A 12,004-nucleotide genomic window follows, 5' to 3' on the forward strand; every position below is an offset into this window, starting at 1 on the left:
GCATGGGCATTCAAGTGGTGCAGCAAGTTATATGTGAACAGTGGATTCTAGTTCTTCTCTTGGTACACTTGCACTTGGCTTTAAACACATCTTGGATGTTTATTTGGTCCTGGAATTTTAAGTTGTGGTTGTAAATGTTTTAAACAACATGTGCCATTAATACAGTACAAATATATTTCAGCTGTGGTGACATTTCAAAAGTGTGTTAAGTTGGACTATCATTTGACCATCTTCCCAAGTAATTGCCTGAATCCTTCACGTCTAGTCCAGGGCTTGTCTTTCCCACGACTGGTAAAGGAGGGGTCAAGTGGGGGGGGTGGTCTGGTATGAATATATGACTACTAATGAGACAGTCCTCATAAAGAACCTTAGAATTTGGGTATGAATATGTGACCACAAAGAAGATCTGACAATAGCATCACCTAGCAACTCTTATCTGGAGGAATTTCAGAGTCAAGTCTCCGTGAGGCAGCGTGCACTTGGAAAGAAGAGCTCCTCAGACTAAGAGCGAAACACAGCCGTCATCTTGACAAAGACCCCCCAAAAAAATCAACTGAAGAGTCAGACATTGTCTTGTCCAACGTTACCATACACGGACATTAATCATACAACAGGCGGAATGAGAGATGGTGGTGAAAGAAATAGATTAACAAGTTAAGTGTGGGTTGAATTATGACTTTCTGACCTTCAAATCACAATCACTTCAATTGCTTACTAAATGTAATTGTAGTTTAACCCGCTGAGTTTTATTCTAACAGGACATTTTCGCCCATTAGGAAAAGAAGCAAACAGACACCTTCTTTATTAAATTATGTACTACTATTGACGATTAACTTTGCATGCATGCCTATGAGGAGATTGGATTTTCATGTATATTTTGAATATCATTTTATTGTGTTCAGGTAGCACTTCTCTGGAAATGGTTTTAGAGGTTACATTTTTTTTAAAGTCTGCGATACAAAAAAAAAATCTACATTTAAATTTTCTTTCTATCTACCGTCAGTTTTAGTTTCCACAAATATTTTGTTCATAATCTGTTCTTTTAAGAAACCAAATTTTAGTTTAGTGTCTCTCCTGAGGAAAAGGTGTGATCTGTTTTTAACTCTCGCAAAGACCTGAAACCATGCTTTACATTCCACAATATCTGTCACTTTCAAATTACCTAACTTCCAAGGAAACTTCCAAATTGAGCACTCAAGCAGCACTTTCCCTCCACTCCCTCTCGGTTTGGATACACACTGAGGTACACTGCGGTGTTATTTTCGAGTGTGTTAATGCTCAGACCCTGAGAAGTGATTTTTGTTGTCATCCAGTTCTCCAAGTTGTCAAAGGTTAACACCCTCTCTAACACACAAGTATGCAAATGCTTTCATTACAATACAAGCCTCTTTTTATTCACCGAACAGAGCATGTGTGCTGCTGGAGTGTGGATTGCCGCCTCAGATCGCTCAACCCTCCTGCTGCTCAAACACCCCCTCCTCCCCTCAGGTCCCGGGCTTCTGAGGGTGATGACAACACAAAAGTCCTTCACACTGGGGGCTGGGCTTGCATTTTGTGGGTCAGTGAACAATGGCCGAAGCAACAACCCCATGTCATTCAGACCAGGCTCCCCTCACCCCCCTCCCCCCCGCCCCCCTCCACTTTCCTTGCACTTCTTGGTATCAGCAAACAGAGGTGGAGCACTATTGAAAGCACTGAGGAGTTTTTGTGTACTGTCAACATAAAATCCACCTACTGTTTCCCTCAGCTCAGTCTCAGTGAGGGCCCCCAAAACTCTTGTTAAGAAATGATGGATTCACATGTTAGTGCATACATTTTAATGCCTATCACCTAACCATCAGTGGTGCAAGAAGTACTCTAGATATTTACTGAAGTAAATTAGTATTACCACACCATAAATACACTACAATAAGTAAGAGTACAGAAGTATTAGCAAGCAAATATACCAAGTAAATAAAAGTAGTGATACAGACTAGCCTCTGTTAGTGTCTCTGTGTTGTATTTCATTGATGAATTTAAAAGTAATCAGTACTTTAATGCTGTAGTTGGTAATGTGGAGCTAATTTTGACCCCTTTTGTATACTGTGGTATAGTTATATCTATAACAATGTATCACAATATTATCTACTGTGTATGTTAAATTTTTTACCTTGAAAAGGATTTAGTAACTCTTTTTGCTAAATAAATAGTATCACAATTTGATGCATTTTTAATGAAGCCTTAACAAATAGTTTTGGTTGGCAATAGTTTACTCAAACATTTTTGTTAGAGATTTTAAAATGTTCTTTCAGAGAGACAGGAAAGAGGCTGATAATCGTATTGGATCTAAATCAGGGGAAAATCAGTTGTGTTTCAGGGGTGTGTATCCACAATATGAATAATTTTTTTTCTATAGATAAGCCTGTTAGTCTTGAAAGGTTTTTATAAGCCTAAAAGGCAGGATTTTTTCACCTCCAAATATAATCTAACTTATCTGATAACAGAAAAATCACACAAAGCATGAGCTGTATTTTACAGCACTGGCAGAAACTGAAACAAAATCATGCGCTGACAAAAATGGGAGATGACTCGGCAACAACAGGAACATTGTTCAGTTCACTGTTTTAGGTGTATAAACACAACTGAGCACTACATGAGAAAGAAGTAGGATTTCAACAGAACCTAATAAAAACCACAAGACCCTAATAATAACACTATGAAACAGTCCCAAACCAACATCCTTTCATCTACCCCACGAACAATGAATGGATGTTGTAGAAGCTTCTTTATTCTACACTCTCTGTTGTCTTTGCTGAAAAGCCTGTGCATTTTTTTGTCCTCTATATCCTCAGTCATTTCCTTTTAAAAGCTCCACATGCCACCTCTGGAAACTCTATCTCTCTTAGCTGGAATTTGGGGCGGGTGTCTGATGTCTATGTGGGCTATGTTATGTTATACGGCATACCACTAGGAAACAAAAGAAAGAACACGTTCTGACAAGTTCTGTATCATGAACAGGAGAGATGTAAGCATGCGGTTAAAAACTCAGAGCATTACTCATATTATAGACGGGTTAAGTCTGTTTGTGACTTTGCTCTGATCAGTCATCGCTGCCTGCATCGGTGCTGACCTCATGCATCAAAGAGCAGCTGCAGGAGAAAAAAATGAACACAGAGGGAAGACATAGTTTAGTCAGAATACAAATAAAGATAGTTGACAAGATTGTCCCACCTTTGAAATATAAAACCACCACTTATTACCTTTTCCTTTAAAGTACCATATCAAATAACAAGCCATTACCGACCCTAAAATTACAGAGGAAGAACAAGTCATTTAAAACAGAGCTTTTGTTCACTGCTCAGTATTATGTTCTCTTATTAGTATGAAACAGGTTGTGTATTCAAATTTATCCCAGACCGAGGTCACTATAATCCTCCTCGGCTGGCAAGCAAGCATGGGGGGGGGCAAAGTGAAATCTCCTTCAGTAAAGACCCGTGTTAAATGTAATGGGTGTTGGCAAAGGAGACCAATAAAAATGACAGCACACATTCATATGCATTTGTTTGTGTACTCAGCTTGACAAAGTCTGCCTCGGAGGCTTCAACAAAGGGGAGGAAGGAAGCCAAGGGGTTGTGGAGAATGCCCGGGGGGGGTGGGGAGTGTTACAACACACACACACACACACACACACACACACACACACACACACACACACACACACACACACACACACACACACACACACACACACACACACACACACACACACACACACGCGCAGTGGCCCTCTGGCTTGTGTCCTGTGGTCTCTCAAGTTTTAGCAGTGACAGCTGGGTTAGCACGCTCTGCATGGGCTCATTCTCTCTTTAGCAACTAGACCCTCCCCTACCTTCCACACACACTCCGTCTGTGTCACACACAAACACAGGATGCGCCATCCTGTTTACTGTTACCACTTCACAGTGGCCAGCCAACTTGGGAGGGCCATACAGTGTGATCACAGGCATTACAGCTGTTTGTTAGGTAGTGTGGATGGTGTTTATGTGCCTCCTTTAATTGTATGTGTTCTAATGATCATTTATTCGTTCAGACCACTGCTTAATGTCCAATTTAAGACTTCTGACCCATGCTAGCATAAAAGTTTAGATTTAAAATTCATTGATGTTGTTGGAAGCAGCGGCAGATGAAGACTGAGTGACATGATTGAAAGCTCCAAAACAGTCAACAAAGGACCCTGTGGTGATATTGTTTTCTAAGAGGTTGTGCTGCTCAACACTTATACTTCAACTGGAAATATGTAAACCTAAACAATACAGATCAAATCTTCCCAATGGCGTAAAATAGAAGATTTTAAGTCTAATATATAAGTAGTTAAGTAGCTGCTACCTTACATGTTTTGTGTTACATGGGACTTCCGAGTCGAGGGCAATGTAACGACCACATCTGCTCAGAAGAATAAAAGGGAGGACCAGAGAGAACGGCTGGCAGTGTGGTCCACAACAATCTCGTCATTTGGCCAAAAGGAAGGACACCTGCTTTGTTTGAGGTAGGCCTGGATTCAGAGGGTGATGACGTGAGACAGCTGAACAATGCAGGACACACAGGAGCTAATGTTTATCCACTTTAAGTCAACAGTTTGTATTGTTCTGATTTTGTATCCCTGTTTTCAAATGTGCAGATACTTTTGACATCATGGAGGGTGGCTGGTATTTTTCAGCCTAAGAAGAAGTAATTAGTGCTGTTGGCATTTATCCATGATGGTACGAGGAGATTTAGGCTGTGATGGCCCAAGGTGAAAGCAGCTATACCATTCAGAGACCAGCAGGGGTCCCTCTTGGTATGAAAATACACTCCAAATTACAGATGCCATCAAGCCACAGGCAACAGTCAAGTACTCACTCATGAAAACCTCAGAGAAGTTATGAATTAATAACGTTCATCTCTGGTCCTTGAAACAGGGATTCTTTATATGAAAAAATTAACCTTTTATGCAATTAACATTAAAGCTGTTCTGTTCCACCTCCTTTTATGATGTTTACTAATCTATCCTTAGTGTCAACATCAAGTCCCAAAAAGGTTTTTCTCATTGAGTGCAAAAACATGAATGATTTTTGCTTTCTGTGTGTGTGTGTGTGTGTGTGTGTGTGTGTGTGTGTGTGTGTGTGTGTGTGTGTGTGTGTGTGTGTGTAATTTCTTGATTTCTTAATTTATTCATCCCCCCCCCCCTTGAAATAGTCTTTCAAACTTTGCTAACAAGAACATAGTATATCAGAGGCTCAGAGACTACTTCATACTGTTTCGGCCCATTATTTTGAACCCCACAAAAGCAGAGTCTGACTATTCTATCAGTCAGCATTTCAACCACACACACACAATACTGACCTCAATAAATAAATAAAAATAAAAAAGGAATCAGTCTTTCAGAAATCAATTTTCTTATTTGGGACAATGTTTTTTTATTTAGCAATAATGATGTAGGATTAATGTGCAATTCAGAAAATAAACCCTTAAAAGACTGGATCCCATTATTTATCTGAAAAATCAGCTGTTAACAACTCATAAACATGAAATGGGACCCCGACTACACACTGCTTTTTATAAAACGTCAGAAGACAAAAAGGTTGGAAACCACTGGCTTAATATTTAACAATATGTTGCATTGTTAAAGCTTGTTGTATTATCCATTATCTTCATCTTAAAAACTAAAGCCGTCAAATAAATGCAGTCGAATATTTCCCTCCAAAATGTAGCTGTGGAGTAAAACAGTAGCATCCAATGGAAATTCTCAAGTAAAGTACAAATACCTCAAAATTATAGCCTGCTTAAGTAGGCTTGCAATTGTCAACATGAGTAAATTCACACTTCCCACCACTTATACAAAACAAACGTTGACATAATAGGCTGCATTAATATTTTTAATCACGATTTAGTACGGGGGAATTCACCCGACATCTCACTTCAGTTGAGGTGGTTCTGACCTTGAATTGGTCTGGACCTGAACAAAGGTGACCCAGTGCTCATGACTATGGACCTCTGATCACTTGTTTTAAAATATGAAGGTCTCTCACATTAGTGTTGCTGAAGCTTCTATGGAAACATTTTTAATGCACCTTTTCACATCTAGAGACTATATATATATATATATGTGAAAAGGTGTACAATTGAAAGCGATGGTGCGGCAGCTGAGTCTTTAAAAGCAAATCTAAACATCCTCCGCTCACGTGACTGGTTCAGGAAGCATACTTTGGCCACCACGGGGCAGGTTGGTATCGAGTTAAGTTCCTACCGTAGTCTGCCAGTTTGTCTTTTACATGTGTATCTTTGAAGTTTGATCGCTCGTGTTGTTATCTGATGACAGTACAACAGCAGATGTGACAAAAGTGTTGCAGAGCGATGTGTGCTGGTAGCGGAAGTGAAGTTTGACAGCTAGCAGGTGGACTCGTGGGATGAACGTGTTGCCCACCTTTCATCTGCCGGTGTGTGTTTTTGTGTTTTTATACCCACGCAAACGACTGCGTGGACGCTGCTTTCCTGTGGTATATCAATAACAGCTTGTCAGTCAGTTCACTCGTTTTGTTGGGATCAAATCCTCCATGTGCGTACGGTTGGTTTAGTCTGGCTCCAGCTAACGCGTTGTCAGCTATATTTACTCTTTGTAGTAGTTGTTGTCCTTTGTGTAACCATTTTTAAAAGACTCCGACTGACAAACAAAACGCCACTTATATTTTAGTGTGAGCCAGAATCGAGCCGACTACAGTGACAGGAAGACACATTTACAGAATTCAGTGCAACATGTGTGTATGGAAGCCTACATGGGACATTATTAAAATAATAATGCAGACTTGAAAATGTAATTCCATAACAGCGTGATAATTTCCCACATGCACGTGTGTTATCGGAATAAAAGTTAAAATGAGAATGCAGTAGTCCAATTTTAGATTTACATTTAATTGTCAGTCATACTTAGCTGTAAAGTGGACAGAATTAAAATGTTAATTCCCATTTGATATGCAAGTCACATTTAAAATTGAAATGAGAATATCTGACACTTTGAAAATTAAAAATAAAAAAAAACAGTCAGAAGAGAGGATTGTTGATTTCAATGCACATTAAAGACAGACACAAAACAGAATCTTCTTGGTAAAGAGAGAAGCCTAAAGGCTGTTGGAGGTCATCGCTGCCAATCAAGTCAGTGCTGCCAATCAAGTCAGTGCTCAGAGCATATCAGCCGGACAGGAAGTCAGACAGAAAGGCATACAAATGCTGAAAAAGTGTAAAATGCAGTGACTTTAATTCAAATTAGAAAACAATTATATATTCCATATATGCAATATTTTATTCTCAATAAAAATTAAATGGCAATTTTCTAACAGTCTGAAAATGAAAAATATAAGTCATGAATGGACATTGCCTTTTTAGAGACTTAAACTGCTGTAAAGTGGACAATATTGAAATGCAATAAGTAAAACAGCATTCCCAGTCTCACTTGGGGTATGTGAAAATGACAATGCAAGTTAGATAAGATTATTTTTATTAAAATAATTCTTACATATGTGGGGAATTATAGTGCTGTTGTGGGATTACATTTTTCTTTTTTAATATTAAATGATCATTTTAATACAGCTCCCTACCTCCCCATAATAGCACAGAAAGATATGTAAAGTAACAGGAACGGCAACTTTTTTCCACCTTAACTTAAGTCTCTGTGCTTAAAAAAAAATACCTGGAGCTGAACAGATAGAACAACTGAACTACTCAAGTCTTAGTACTAGTGAGGACATTTTTATTGATGATCCATAAGCTTTAGTATTTGCTGTATATAATAAAAGTAATGTAGAATAGATAGACAATATAGAGCTTTTGGTGTTGGGGAAGGTGTTATTTAAATGTTGGCTGCATTTGTTTACGGTCATCATTTTTATCCACTTGTTTAACTGGACCTCGAAGCCAAGAGCTTAAACTGGATCATGGCTTGATTTGTATTAAAGTGTAGTAGTGGACAATTAAGTTGCAATGATTAGTTGATCGACAGATAATTATTCGCCAGCTATTATGATGTTAGATTATCAGAATCGAGGGATTTTTAAAAAATGGAAAAAATACAAAACTTCTCTGATTCCAGCTTCTTAAATGTAAATATTTTCTGGTTCCTTTAGTCCTCCATGATTATTATTTAACATTTTTGTTCGTGGACTATTGGTTGGGACAAAAGACATTTTAGGCTGCATCTTGGGGCTTTGGGAAACACTTTCTGACATCTTTTCACCATCTTCTGACATTTTAAAGACCAAACAGCCAATTGATTGATCAGGAAAATAATGAACAGATTAATCAATAATGAAAATAATTGTTAGTTGCAGCCTCAATGGACAAGATGTCAGGGAAACTGACTTCCAATTGAAGTTGTAATTGAACTATAGGTAACATATTTTTGGCCGTTTCTGAACTTTTTCCAGTCCTCAATCGGTGTCTTTTGGATGCCTTTATTGTTGTCAACATGAGTCACAAGGACAATATTGCACATCTTTGGATTTTATAAAGTTGATGCAGTTGGCCTGGCCTGGTTAATTTACACATCAAGTTGAGATTTAGGTCTGGGCATTATATCAATTTTATATCTATATCGTGATATAGGACTATGTTACAATTTTGGATATCATCGTGATATGGTATAGCCTAAGTGTTGTCTGTCCCTGGTTTTAAAGGTTGCATTACAGTGAAGTGATGTCATTTTCTGAACTTGCCAGACTATTCTAGCTGTTTTATTATTTGATTTTACCCACTTGATATTTTGTTAGATAATTTATCAAAGAAGTCATTGCATAAATATTCAGTGAAAACAACAATAGTCATACCCACTAGTATTGCCCAGCTCTATTGAGGATGGTAAAACAAGTTCTAAATCCAACATATTGTCATGATTATTATCAAGAAAATGAATGGCATATGTAAATTACATTCACAGTGTGTCAGTCCCATTTTCCTAATTTAAAAAAAGGACCGATGGAGCCAATGTTGTTACTGATATTCGAAAATAAAAAAAAATCTGATCGATATATCTACCAAAATGGGGTTATCAGACAAATGTGACAAAGATATGTAATGGAAGAGTTTAATGAAAACGTTATTGCCCAAAATGACATCAATGCACCGAAACAGTGAACTTCACTAGGAATATAATAATTATAAATAACTATGAATTTAAAAAGAACAAAAAGTGAAATTGAAACATTCATACATTTTATTATTCTTCACTATATTCTGTAAAAAAAAAAAAAATTTTTATATGTAACACTGTGTACGCAGATATCAACATATCTGTTATAGACCAACATCAGCTGAAAACACAGCCAACCGATAAATTAGTCAGGCTCCAACTTTAACAGACATTTTCATTTAAAACCCAAATAGTGCATGTGTTGGGTTGATATCGGACAGAATTAATATACCAGGGGGCATTTTCAATGAAAGTCCTGCACTTTGAACTGAAGGTTAATGATTTGGTTATTAGTCACAATGTAAGAGAGTTGAATGGGCTCATTAGTTTCATAAAGTCACGAGTGAACAGTTCAAACATCTCTGCAGTGCTGTATGAACATTTGGCTATGACAGATTTTGCCACAAAAGCTCCATCAGCTACCTGACAAAATATCTCTTCAGTCCTTTAACCGGTCATGAACTTCATTGTACGTGTGGGCGATGTTCTCTGGTTAAAGAAGTCTTGCTTGAGACCTGTAATCAGTGCTGGATGCTAAGAAGTTCCTCAGAATAAAAGTCAGTGTTTGTGTGGGAAGGTCAGTGGAGAGTGATGTGACGACTCTTTGTGCTCAGAAAAACAGAGGGAGCCTTCTTAGTTTTTTCTTACCATTTATGGATAATTTAATGGATAGACGAATCGATTTGGAGCGTAAATGTGGTGCAAAGGAATATTTTCTATGCCGTCATAAAATGAAAGCAGCTTGTGACTGAGGAGGAATGAAGTGTTGAGAATGGAGGTCAGAGCTGAAGAGGAAAAATATCAAAACCTAAATGAGGAGATTGTAGTTTAATGACTCTACTCATTCCTGCAGGGAATTAGCAGTAAAAGTAAACTGACAGTAAATGAATGGCCACAGAACCAGGATAAGAAAAGTACAAGCAATATGCTGTCCTGAAAGTGTAAGAAACAAAATAAAGCAGTTGGTAAACTGTGTTTTCCAGCTGTCCTGTCTACGTTCAAGGATGTTGTTCGACTTTAACGTCTTTACTTAAGGTGCATAGATGTGACTGACTGCAGTAATCCTTAACTAAGTAAATCATAATATGATTCAGCTGTTGTTGAAGCAGTCGGCATTCATGAGGTGGCCTTTGCTGTTTGCACTGCTACTGTGTAAACATAAGTGTGAGCTGCTGGGATTCCAGATGTTGCGCCAGTCATAAAATCAGCTTCACTCTGTGGGTGTTCTGTTCTCCATGTGCAATGCTCAGTCTCTCTTGAGAGAGGGGAAAATAAGGGGAAAATAAATGTACTCTGTCATTAATCAGGTTTATAACATCTAGGTCCATCACTTTGTAGTGCCATTACTGCTGCAAAATTCAGCAGCACATGTCCCCTAACACAAACTTAGATTTGCAAACTTAGATTTGCACTTCAAGGTTTGAAGAGATTTTTATTCTGCCTATTATAAGTTTTTTTTATTTTTAATTTTTTTTTTTAAATTTTTTTTTTTGGGGGGGGGTATTAAGCAGTGTGGATTGTTTGCCTGTTCTCATGCTTTACCTTTCTAAATAAAATCTACACATCAGATGTTAATTAAGGGGAGGGTGGGATCCTGCCTCTGCCATGAAAAAAAAATGTGAAAAGTTGTTGGCAGAATAAACAATCTAAAAATGTGGTTTATTGTAGGCGTTTTATATACCAGGGGCCGTGACAAATGAAAAGACATGGAAATGCGAAATACTCGGGCACAGATATTTTGCATCAAAAATATTCTTAGCTGTAGCAATGTGAATTTACGGCAGTTGTTAAAAAAAAAGATTTGAATAGAAATATTTACACATAATAATGCCCCCAGTGTGTAAAGATTTGAAGTCATAATGGATTTAACTCTTAACTTTTGATGAATCTTTACTGTGACAATTTTTATTTTCAACCATTTATTTACGTTTTCTGTGCCTGATAGATATGGGCTTCCATAATTGAAGGACTGAAGGATCACTTTCTGCAAAAGCTCTGACCTTTTTCAGAATTTTTTTTCAAATTGTGCTTTTTATGGTTTATGACCACAGAAGAAGTCCCCATATGAGGCTGTAAATCTTTGAAACTATAGGGGGCTCCGCTGCCTACAACAAAGGACACCAGGTTCATTACAATGACAACTAATACTATATATTGCTTTAAAACAGTTTTATATCCTTTCAGCCTTTTACAAGGCATTGAATAATTTTAGATATTTTATTGATTGAGGGTCTTTGTATTAATGGCTCCTCGCTTCCCATTTCCACCCATTAATATCCTAATGTTGTATTGAGTAAATAAAGATCCTTTTTCTTAATAAGAATTTATTATTTTTAGCCATTCCTGTCTTGCGCAATAAATAATTTTAGGGTCCGTTAGTTGGTCGGATTTTCCCAGAATATTAACAGCACAACTCTTGTACTTGAAGCTCACCGCCCCTAAGCAAAGTGCAAGGTCTACACCCTGATCCATCTCTGTGCAGTAATCACCTCACTCATAACAGTATCACTGGCTCTCAAGGGGCACAGAGACGTGGCTAAGTAATTAATTTATCTATTCCATCTTTGTAAATTTTTCTAGTGGATTTTAAAGTTTACCAGAGCTTGCATTTATAGTGTACAAATTACTTTTCTGTTTTGTCTCTTAGATTAGTTAAACATTTTTAAATTTAAGTTTGTTGTTATTGCTTGTGTTAACTGGTGTTATTTAAATCTTGTTAGTCAGATGATACTTTAGATTTTTGCATGTTTATACTGTCATATCATGAATGGGACTGCATCAACTTTTCAGTTCATCTTTCATTTAGTT

Source organism: Brachyistius frenatus, unplaced genomic scaffold (genome assembly GCF_029030835.1).
Source record: "Brachyistius frenatus isolate BFR_SWC_R1_liver_20210118 unplaced genomic scaffold, ASM2903083v1 Contig_10, whole genome shotgun sequence".
NCBI lineage: Eukaryota > Metazoa > Chordata > Actinopteri > Embiotocidae > Brachyistius > Brachyistius frenatus.